Raw genomic sequence first — 11,760 nt, forward strand, 5'->3', positions numbered from 1 at the left:
GTAATGACCTCACAGTAAGTTTCTTCTCTCTTGAATTTTCTAAGTTATAGGTAAACAATGAATCAAACTAGGAAGGAGAGAAGTTTTTCATCATGTTGCTCTCCTGCCCCAAACACATTTAAAGGGGAACAGTGATCATGACATAACTTAGCAAAACCTAGATACAAGCTCCTACCAGATGCCTTTAAACCAGTAATATCCAGATTTAACTAGTAAAGGATGAGAACATGTTTAAAGGGGAAAAAAATATCTCACCAATCCCCAGGGGGTTGACTTAAATTATTTTACAGTAAAGTTATTACATCCAAATACTTATCTAAGTATAAATTCGTATGTTTCTAGCACTTATGCAAATATAAAATAAAAACGAATTTGCAGAATAAACGCAGTTAAAACTACCAAACCTAGAAAATTCAAATTAACAGCATTAGTTTACTATGATGGATCATGAAGCTTTGCAGAAGCTGGGTCTCTGGCATTGAGCTTACCAACAGAAAGACATCATGGTTCTGGTTTTCCCTCATTGTCAGCTCGATTCTTTTGACTTTAACATGATGGACCATCATTTAATCCAGAGGTCAGCAAACATCTTCTGTAAGAGCCAGACTCTAAATATTTTAGGCTCTGTAGACCATACTGTCTCTGTCACAAACTACGCAACTCTGCTGTTCCAGGATGAAATCAGCTATAGACAATACATAAACAGATGGGCCTGGCTGCATTCCAAAAAACTTTATTTACCAAAACAGGTGCCAGGCAAGATTTGACCAGAGGGCCATAGTTTGCTGACTCTAGATTCAATCCATCATCTTTATTATGTCATCATTGGGCCTTTTGCCTTTGAACAACAAATTCACTTTTGACCACTGATTTATCATTTTTATGGACCAGTCAATTCAATAATTCACTCCAAAAGTCAACCTTGAAAAATAAATTAGCAGAAAATTTTCCTTCCCTATTTACTATTCAATAACTGCTAAAGAACTTGTGTGTGGGTCAAACAGATACCTGCACTCCCATGTTTATTGTAGCACTATTCACAACAGCCAAGATACGGAATTAACCCAAGTGCCCATCAACGAATGAAGAGATAAAGAAAATGTGGCATGTATACACAATGGAGTATTATCCAACCACAAAAAAATAAATAAATAAGAAATCCTTTCATTTGCTGCAACATGGATGGAACTGGAGGTCATTGTGTTAAGTGAAATAAGCCGGCCAGGCACGGTGGCTCATACCTGTAATCCCAGTACTTTGGGAGGCCAAGGCGGGCAGATCACTTGAGCTCAGGAGTTCAAGACCATCATGGCCAACATGGCGAAACCCCATATCTACTAAGAATACAAAATTAGCCAGGCATGGTGGTATGTGCCTGTAATCTCTGCTATTCGGGAGGCTGAGGCAGGAGAATCACTTGAACCCAGGAGGCGGAGGCTGCAGTGAGCCAAGATCACGCCAGTGCACTCCAGCCTGAGTGACAGAATGAGACTCTGTCTCAAAAAAACAAACCAAAAAAAAAATAAATAAAAGAAGGAAGCCAGGCACAGAAAGACAAATACCACATGTTCTCACTTATATGTGGGACCTCAAAAAAATGTGGATCTCAGGGAGATAGAGTAGAATGGTGGTTGCCAAAGGCTGGAAAAGAAGTCGGGAGGTGGAGGACAAGATAAGTTGGTTCAGGTGCACAAATACACTTAGATAGAAAGAATAAGTTCTAGTGTTCAGTATTACAGTAGGGAAATTATAATTAATGATAATTTGTTGTATATTTCAAAATAGCTAGAAGAGAAGAATGGTAATGTTCTCAACACAAAGAAAAATGTTTGAAGTTATAAGCACCCCAAGCACCCCAATTTGATCACTACACATTTATACAGGAATCAAAATATCACAGGTACCCCTGAAATATGCACAACTACTACATATCAATTTAAAAATTTTAACAGAATTTTCGCAAATTGCTGTGCCAGGCACGGTGGCTCATGCTTGTAATCCCAGTTTTGTGGGAGGCCAGGGCAGGAGGATCACTTGAGCTCAGGAGTTCAAGGCTAGCCTGGACAACATAGTGAGACTCTATATCTGCAAAAATTTTTAAAAATTAGCCAGACATGGTAGTCCACACCTTGTAGTCCCAGTTACTAAGGAGGCTGAGGTGGGAGGATGGCTTGGGCCCAAGAGTTTGAGGCTGCAGTCAACCATGATCATGCCACTGCACTCCAGTCTGGGCACCTCTGGGTGACCCTGTCTCTAGAAAAAAATAAAGAATTTGTGCAAATGGATAGTTTTTTAAAAGACAGGATTTGAGCCATACACCACTCAGAGTGGGAGGGGTGCCTTTGGCTTCTGGGCACCTACAGTTCCCTGGAGCAAGTGGTGGCTCAGTTCCCTTGCTTCCTTTCTCTACTTGGTCTACATGTTGGACAACAGGTGGTGACACCCTTTTACCCTTGTTGGACATGAGCATATTATTGAAGATCGTCAGCCTCTTTATTTTATGTTCTCTTTATTTTACCATTTATTCATTCAAACAAACCAATAAACCAATAATGACTCAGTACTGCCAACATGCCAGGCACTGTCCTGGGCACTTGAGATCTTAAGTGTAAAAAGACAAAAAGTCCCACTGTCACAAGTTTTATACCCAGTTAGGGAGGGTGAGAGGTGGAGTCAGACAATAAAAATAGAAATAGCGTATTAATACATGCATTGTATTTTTTTGAGACAGGGTCTCACTGTGTTGCCCAGGCTGGTCCTGAACTCCTGGGCTCAAGCCGTCATCCTGCCTCAGCCTCCCAAAGTCCTGGGATTACAGGTGTGAGCCACCACACCTGGCCAAATTATATTATTTTAATGAGATCAAGTTAAAGTCTTTATTAAAGAACCTCAGAAACCACCATCTTTATTTCAGAAAATTATCTTCACTCGTGAAACATCATCCCAAAGAGAAGTGTTAGGTTTTCACCCTGCACGAGAATTCAGCAATGGCAGAGAGGGAATACTTATTTTCTTTGGCCAGTAGGATGGGTTGAACTAACAGGGGTCAGGCTTGCTCGCCAACACAGCAGACACCCCCTGCTGCCCTGTGAGGGGATCACTGCGTGCCCGTGGGTTCCAAGCACAGACGCTCCAGCACTGGAGTTGGGCAACACTGATTGGTCCATGCCCATGACTTGGAATATGCTGCCATTGCTACTTAGATGGCCTTATCTTTGTCACAGCCCTTCACAGCATGGCCAGAGAAGACCAAAGCCAGCCTTAGAATGCCTTGATCAGGTCCTGGCTCTGCCAATGGTTGGTCCATGCCCGTGACCTGGAATATGCTGCCATTGCAGATTAGATGGCCTCATCTTTGTCACAGCTCTCCACAGGATGGCCAGAGACCAAAGCCAGCCTGGGAAGGCCTTGGTCAGGTCCCAGCTCTGCCAGTGGTGACTGTGGACAGGTCAGCCACCCTGTTAAGAGTCTTGATTTCTCCATATGTAAATCTGGAATGACATAAATGCCTTTTCTGTCTTCTTCACAAAATTCCTAAGAGATCCAAATAAGGCGCAGTGTGAAAGCATTTGAAAATTAACCTGCTAAGAGCTGGGTTGGCACCCCTAAAAAATTAGGGTCCCTAGGAAGGGGATTTATGTTGACAAATTTAATAGCCTTGGTCCCCTCCAGACCACCTGGCCCAGTAATTTGCACTGGGTTCCCAGTTCTAGTCAGCCTTGTATCCATACAAAAGCTCTGTAAATGTAATGTAGCCATATTATTATAATAATTATTATATTATTATTACCTTTGCAACGTGTGGAAAAAACTACTGATGACCAAATCTCTAAGATGCTCCCATAGTTGAGTCCTCTTTACAAAAGATAGCCCCTTATCTCTGTTCACATTCATCTTAACTTTATGAACATCATTAGTTACCAAGCCTAAAGATTTTGTTTCTCTTTTATTTTTTCTGGCAAAAATCTCTAACCTTTTCTAGAATAACAATATATATTATTCCCCATTATCTTTTGCTTTAATCAGTTTTAGGAAACTACTCCCCAGTCCTCATTTTTATTGCATTTCCTTCGGGGCTTTGGGAAAGAGAAAACAAAATAAAACTCCGTGGCCCTGCAGACCACGTTTCCAAAGGTCGTGAAGCTGAATATGAATAGATGAGAGAACTTCTCTCCTAAACGTTCTCAAAGTATGCTCCAAACAGACACACGCACTCATCCTATTCAGCAGGCAGGTGCTCAGCCTCGATGGAGAGCACCGAATCAGAACGCCCTGAGCATCATCCCCTCTGAAGCCCTTCCTATAGATAACACTGCCCTACACACACATCACCATCAACAGGATGCTTTACTGAACTCTACTGAGTGACGATCACTCTACGACATACACTCTATGAACACAAACACGTACGCTTCTCTTTATCTTTCTGTTTATCTATCTCTCCAACTGTCTCTGACCACAGACCAGTTGTTCTCAACCAAGGGCCACCCGCATCCCAGCTCATAAGCTCCTGGGGCAACAGCCTGAGGGTTTACAAAGCCCAACAATAACGTGGTTCCCAAGAGGAATAAAACATTGCCCTTCACCCTCCCCACCCCAGCCATCAGGGCACCCCGCTCTCAGGAGGCAGGCACTAGCCAGACTGCCCCAAGAAAACAAGTCCCCTAAGATGACAATATTTTCAATTTGCAATTTGATTTTTTTCTTTAATGTGTCTGTTGTGTGCTTTCCCCTTTGTCAAAAGAGCACAAACCTTTCATTTTGCCGTTTATCTGTCTTGCGACCGGTATGGTGAAAATGTATTGGCTTTTCAGTTAGCGATTACACATCATCACATGCCCAATTTACAACACCATGCCCCAAAGAACAGATGTAATAAAGCAAGGGCAGGAAATAGCAACCTTATAAAACAGAGCTGCCGACTCAAAGGTCTTTGCATGTGTGCAGGAAAGAAAATAGTGCCGACGCGAGGCCTGGGAACTTGTATTTTGCAAACGACTGCAGATGTTCTAGATGTGGCTCCAGTGGGTGGGTGGGACAGAGGGCAGAAAAAGCGGGAGATCCACTTTCCTGGCCCAACGACCACAGCCCTCCAGCCACAGGGCACTGCAGGGAAGGACAGTTCTATCTTTGCACTTAGCCCTCCAAGAAACTCTATGTCCATCCAACCCAACGAAAAACACTTTCAGGACCAACTTTGCAAGGTGAAGAATCCTCATCTAACAGGTCAGGCCACCTCTGTAGGCCTATGGGGTTCTACCTAATGGTTGCAAGAGGTTCCCTGGGACTAGGGTCTTGCATAGAGCCTTCTGATGGCCACTTCCTACTGAGACCCCTCTCTGTCCTTCTCAGAGCCCTCCAGACTGCAGAGAAGAACAACCTCAAAGACCCCAATAAATATTGCCTTGGTTCCATGAGCATATGAACCAAAATTACATCAATTTCTTCTAATGTTACTATTTCTCAATAAAGGCAATTAATGAAATACAGAGCTCCACGTAACTTATTTGTACACTTGCCGTAAATCAGGAAAAGTCTTTTGTCAAGAGGACGGGGCCTTTGTCTTTGGCTCAGACAACGCAGTCCCTCCTCCCAGGGCTAAAGGGCCTCTTCATCTTGACAATTCCACCAGGGGCCTCTTCCCTGCATTCAGGTGGCCTCAGGCCTGCCTTCCACAGCAAGGTGTGGAATTTCATCTTCCTCTGGACCCAGGCTCATCTGTCTGAGGCATTTAGCTCTCACCCCAAAAGTCCAGGTCCCTGCCTGTAAACGGGGTACAAGTTTTCCCAGAGACCAGGTGAGAGGAGAATACAGACAGAACGGAACCCTGCAGTGCTACCGGCACTCCTGTCCTTCCCCTCTCTGTTGTCCCCAGAGCAACCTCCCTCACCTTCATCCCAGCCAGAGTTCAAGGCAGTTTCCCAATCCTTCTGCTGCCAGAAGATGTAGGGTCCCTGAGTCTTCTTTTTGTTATTTTCTTTCTTTTTTTATTTTGGGTTTTTTTGTTTGTTTGTTTGTTTGTTTGTTTGTTTTGAGAGACAGAGTCTCACTCTGTTTCCCAGCCTGGAGTGCAGTGGCCCTATCACGGCTCACTGCAGCCTCAAACTCTCTTGCTCAAGCAATCCTCCTGCCTCAGCCTCCTGAGTAGCCAGGACTACAGCCACTTGCCACTATGCCCAGCTAAATTTTTTTCTTTTTGTAGAGACAGAGTCTTACTATGTTGCCCAGGATAGTCTCGAACTCCTGGCCTCATACGATCCTCCTGCCTTGGCTTTCCAAAGAGCTGGAATTACAGGAGTGAGCCACTGCACCTGACCACCTGAGTCGTCTTGTCTTACTCTCTGTCCCCAGCCATTCCTCGTCCCTCTACTTTCTATTTCTCAGGAGACCAGGGAAGTCCTCATGCTCGTCTCCTCTAACCCAGGTCCCCAACACCCTGCACTCAAACACCACCAGTCTTTCAATGCTCTGAACACACAACACACTCTTCCAGATGCTCAGACACTCATACAATCCACGCTCACACACACACAGACACACATGTACATACACACACACACTCTCATCCACACTTGCACCCACACACGCACACATGCACGCACATAGAGAATCCTGTTTCAACTCCTCCATCCACGCTGATCACTGAATTTGAACTCGGCACCACACTCTCCACCACCTCATCATTTTTACCTGATAGTTTTATGCGTGTTAATCTTCTGTGTCTCCCCCAAGCTCTCCCCTAAACTCCATGAGAACAAGTCAGGAGTCTAGGCTTCCTCCATCCCTGGCTCCCCGGCATTTAGCAAAGGACTAGACCTCAGGCCAGGGCTCACTGACATTTTGCGTTCACTGAGCTGAGAGAGACCCTGAAGATCACCAAGCCCCCGATATCCTCACTCCAAACTAGATGCACTGATTGATTAATTGGTGCATCGATTGTGGCCTGGTTGATTGGCAGGATCTGAAGGCCAGAGTGTAGGACTACAGAGACTGGGCATGGTTGCTGCTCTGAATTTGGCATTTCTGGGGCCCTGCCGCTGAACACCCCATAATGGGAGGGTCACTAGGCATTGCAGTGGCCAGAACTGTGTCCTGACCTCAGACCAACCGAGGTCCCAGGCTGGCTCTGCCTCTGACTTACTCTGTGACCATCGGTAAATTTCTCCAACCCCAGCTCTTCACTGTAAGATGGAAACATTAATAGGCTCCATTTCACTGAGCTGCTGTGGACGCTAAGGGAGATAATATGGGCAGATCATTCAGCACAGGGCCTGGCACATAGCAAAGACCCCATACATGATCATTCTCCTCAAAATCACAAATAAAAAGAAGAGGTAGCCAGGCACAGTGGCTCATACCTATAATCCCAACACTACTGGGAGGCTGAGGCGGGAGGATCACTGGAGGCCAGGAGTTCAAGAACAGCCTTGGCAACATGGCAGAACCTGCCTGTACAAAAAAAAATTTTAAATCAGCCAGACGTGGTGCTGCATGCCTGTAGTCCACACACTTGGGGGGCTTCAGTGAGAGGATTGCTTGAGCCCAGAAGGTCGAGGCTGCAGTGAGCTGAGATCACACCACTGCACTCCAGCCTGGGTGGCAGAGCAAGACCCTGACTCAAAAAAAGTAATAAAATAAAATAAACATTAAAACTAAAAAATAAATAGAAATAAAAAGGTGGAGTGGTTTTGAGTTCTGGACCTGCCATCAGTTGCCTATGAATATTACTTTACTGGATCCTTTGTTTTGTTTTGTTTTGTTTTAGGATTAGTTTGTTTTCTTATTGCCAAAATAAAGATCATAAAGCCTATTTCACTGGACTGTTGTGAAGGTTAAATAAAATTTCAGCTCTGCAGCACCCAGCACCTCCCAACTACCTTTAGCTAGCACCTGCAACTGGAGAGAGGAGCTGCCTCTCTAAGATCTCAAAGCATTTGTTGCTGCTCAAAGCGATTCTCAAAGCAATTCTCCTACTTTTTTTATAAACCAGATCCCAGTTTAGCTCTGTAATTCCAGAGCTGGATTCTCATCCTATTTCACAACTTGGAAAAATTGAGCCATTATTGTCCTCACATCTCCTGAGAAAGATAGGAGGGGCTGTGCCAAGGATGACACGCAGGCAGCCACAGCCATGGGCTGAGCAGGGAAGGGGGGTTCCAATGCCCTCACCCTAAAGGGATGGGATTTTGGTTTAGGGATTAAGAACCAGGGGTGTAGGCCAGGTGTGGTGGCTCACGCCTGTCATCCCAGCACTTTGGGAGGCCGAGGTGGCAGATCACTTGAGGTTAGGAGTTCAAGACCAGCCCGCGCAACATGATGAAACCCCATCTCTACTAAAAATACAAAAATTAGCTGGGCACAGTGGCACGTGCCTGTAATCCCAGCTGCTTGGGAGGCTGAGGCAGGAGAACCACTTGAACCCAGGAGGCAGAGGTTGTGGTGAGCCGAGATCACGCCACTACGCTCCAGCCTGCGGGACAGATGGAGACTCTGTCTCAGAAAAACAAACAAACAAACGAAAATACCCAGGAATGGATGATTGAGGGAAACTTCAGAACACACTCAGGGAATACCTTGAGAAACTGAATAAACAGCTTATTTATTTGTATTTTTATTTTAAAGGTATTTTTCTGATTAGAAGAGTAGTCATAGAAAATATAGAAAAGCAAATATATATGTAACAACTAGGCATATATATATGTATAACATGACTGTTAATACTTTTGCATATTTCTTTATAGGCTTTTTTCTAGGAATATTTTAACACTGAGATCTCTGTGTTAGAAATTTCACATCTGTTTTCCAGTTAGTGTTACATATTATTATACAACTCATTTCCCATCTGATTAGAAACCTCTTTAATGACATCATCTTTAATGACTCCATAAATACTCCTTCATTGGAGACCACTAATTTATTTAACCATTCTCCCACTCTTGGCCATTTAGCATGCAACCAATTTTTAACCCCAACAACCTCTGGAGCGCCATGAGGTTCCGTTTGCAAATCACTGATCTGGACCTAAGGTGACTGGTCTGCAGCCCATGGCCCACATGTGTCTCCTCCCCGCTGCCCCAGCTTCACAACGGGGCCATGATATAATTATAGGATGAAGCATCAGAGCTCACCGTGTTGCCTCATGGCTAATATATCCAGAATTTACATTTTAATGGCCAAAGAGCAGTGCTGTTATTCTCACAGACATTATTCTAGTCAATAAGATAGGTGATTTAAGTTGTAGGAGAATCCATTTTCACTAGAGCTGTGTAAGATTTATTGAATGAAATATGACACATAAATACTGTCTTTTCTTTTTTCTTACCTTTGGTCTGGACTTAGTCCTAACTCTTTTGATGGGAAAGATCAGAAACCTACTCGAACACGCTCTGTAAAAGATAGGATGGTTGCGGGGTATACAGAGGTCTCAAGGGAAACCAGGAAACATTGAATCAGGCCTCGGGGAGGAAGAAACCAGGGATTTGCTCACTCACTCCCTCACTCACACATGATTTCTCTGCTCCTCGTGGGGTCCTCACTCGCTCCTCTCTCTCCCTCCTGACTGGTTTCTCTGCATCTCGGTTCCGAATATATTCAGCAAGCACATAGTCCCAAAATAGCACTCCTTGCCCCAACTTTACCTGGCCTTTCAGCACAGGCACCCAACACCAGCCAACAATTTCTTCCTGGTCCCTGGTTCAGATTTCCCAAAGAGAGGCTCTTATTGGCTTAGGTGTACGTTTTGTTCCAGTCCACATAAGGCTTTCTTGTTCTCTGGCCAGCCCACAGGCCGGCCACTCCTGGCTCCCACACCCACACTGGGTCCAATCAGTTGTGACAAGCGAAGGCAGTGTCACATGGGCCCTGCTCACTCAGCAACACGTGGGAGGACAGAAGAGTCCCTGAAAACGGAGTTTGGGCCAAGCAGGAGCCACTGTATCTAATTCCTTCACCAAGAGCTAGTAAGAGTGTCACTGAGTCAGTGACTGTATTTCCAGAAAGGCTCTAGAAATGCAGCCTTCAGGAATGTGCCAAAAAACGCTCTCTCTTCCCCAACAATCAGGTGGACAAACAACGTGGTTTCCGGAAACCATAAGCTCTGGGTACCCTTTCTCAAGCCCCTGATTCTGGTCAGGAACTTTGAGGCTCCAGCAGGTTCTTCCAATCAGCCAGGACCTGATCTACCTGCAAGCTCAGGGGAACTCCAGGAGCATCTTGGGGTGGGGGTGAAGGTGTCCTGGCAGGCATGGCTGCTGCCTCGAGGCTTCCCCAGGTCACAGTGCAGTCTTCTGGTCTGCAGGAGGCAGTGGTGGTAACTGAAAGCCACTGGACCTCACACCCCAACAAAGATTTCATAAGCAAAACACAATGAGACACTTGTCATAAGGCAAAAAGTTGATACATTAAACAACACTACAATTAGAAACTTTTTATCATAATAACATACCATCAAGAGAGTGAAAAGGCAAGCCACAAAGCAGAAGATAAGTGCTCTCTCTATATATACATATACATATATATGCAACAAATACATTGTAATTAAAATATGGTAAGAACTTTTGAAAATAAATGTCATAAAAAGTGGACAAAAGACTTGAATGAGGGCCTGACAAAAGAGATACTTAAGTGGCTTATAAGTGTATGAAAATGTGCTTAACTACAGTAGCTATTGGGGAAAAGTAAATGAAAAAACAAAATGAGATACCACTATATCTCACCAGAATGGCAAAATCAAAAATACCGACTGCCAATATCAACTGTTGAGGAAGAGGGAAGGTAACAGAAGCATGCTGCTGCCTGGAGGTGTAAATTGATACACCCATTTTGCAAACCTATCTGGCAGTACCTATCAAAGCTGAACCATACATATACCTTAGGAATCAGCAATTCCATTCTTAGGTATATGTCAAACAAACAGAAACACCTGAAACATAAACAAGCATGTGTTGCAACTGGAAAACAACCCAAATGTCTATCAACAGTGGAATGAGCTGGGCACAGTGGCTCACACCTGTAATCCCAGCACTTTGGGAGACCAAGGTGGGCAGATCACCTGAGGTCAGGAGTTCGAGACCAGCCTGGCCAACATGGTGAAACCCCGTCTCTACTAAAAATACAAAAATTAGCTGGGCATGGTGGCGCGCACCTGTAATCCCAGCTACTCAGAGGAAGCTGAGGCAGGAGAATCGCTTGAATCCGGGAGGCAGAGGTTGCAGTGAGCCAAGATCATGCCACTGCACTCCAGCCTGGGCAACAGAACAAGACTTTGTTTCAAAAAAATAAATAAATAAAAAATAACAGTGGAATGGATACACTGGAGTCTAATCATACCATGAGACATTGCACAGCAATAAGAATAAGTGAATGGGCTGCTGCTAAGTACAACCCCATGGGTGAATCTCACAAGTGAGACATGCCAGACACAGAAAAGTACACACTGAATAGTTTCATTGATGTAAAGTTCAAAAACAGGCAAAACTAATCTATGGTGTTAGGACATAGGATTGTGGTCTTTTGGGGACGGGGCAGAGAGAGTATTCTTGGGTACTGGTAATGTTACAATTCTTGATCTTGGTGGTGGTTACATAAGTGTGTTCACTTGGTGATTATTCACTGAGCTGTACATTTATAATTTAGATAGTTTTCTAGATGTATATTGTATATCAACTTTTAAATGTTCATTTTTTTTGCAAAGGTAATTACTATGCCATGTAATACATATAACTATCCCCAAACATTATTAAATTCCATGTGCATGTATAA

General features: G+C 44.2%; 1 long non-coding RNA gene across 7 annotated transcripts in view; it reads right to left on the reverse strand.

The window, feature by feature from the left end:
- LOC123575177 (uncharacterized) overlaps positions 1-9,671 on the reverse strand; it is a 49,242-nt gene extending 39,571 nt beyond the window's left edge. For 6 of the 7 annotated variants that reach the window (XR_012416354.1, XR_010577247.2, XR_010577251.2 and 3 more), the window contains exon 1: positions 9,323-9,561. This is a non-coding gene — a long non-coding RNA (uncharacterized lncRNA). Of the gene's footprint in view, positions 1-9,322 lie in introns of all 7 variants that reach the window. The other variant, XR_010577249.2, reaches the window with a different exon arrangement.
- Positions 9,672-11,760: the final 2,089 nt, after the last annotated feature.

The sequence above is a fragment of the Macaca fascicularis genome, chromosome 8 (genome assembly GCF_037993035.2).
Source record: "Macaca fascicularis isolate 582-1 chromosome 8, T2T-MFA8v1.1".
Classification (NCBI taxonomy): domain Eukaryota; kingdom Metazoa; phylum Chordata; class Mammalia; order Primates; family Cercopithecidae; genus Macaca; species Macaca fascicularis.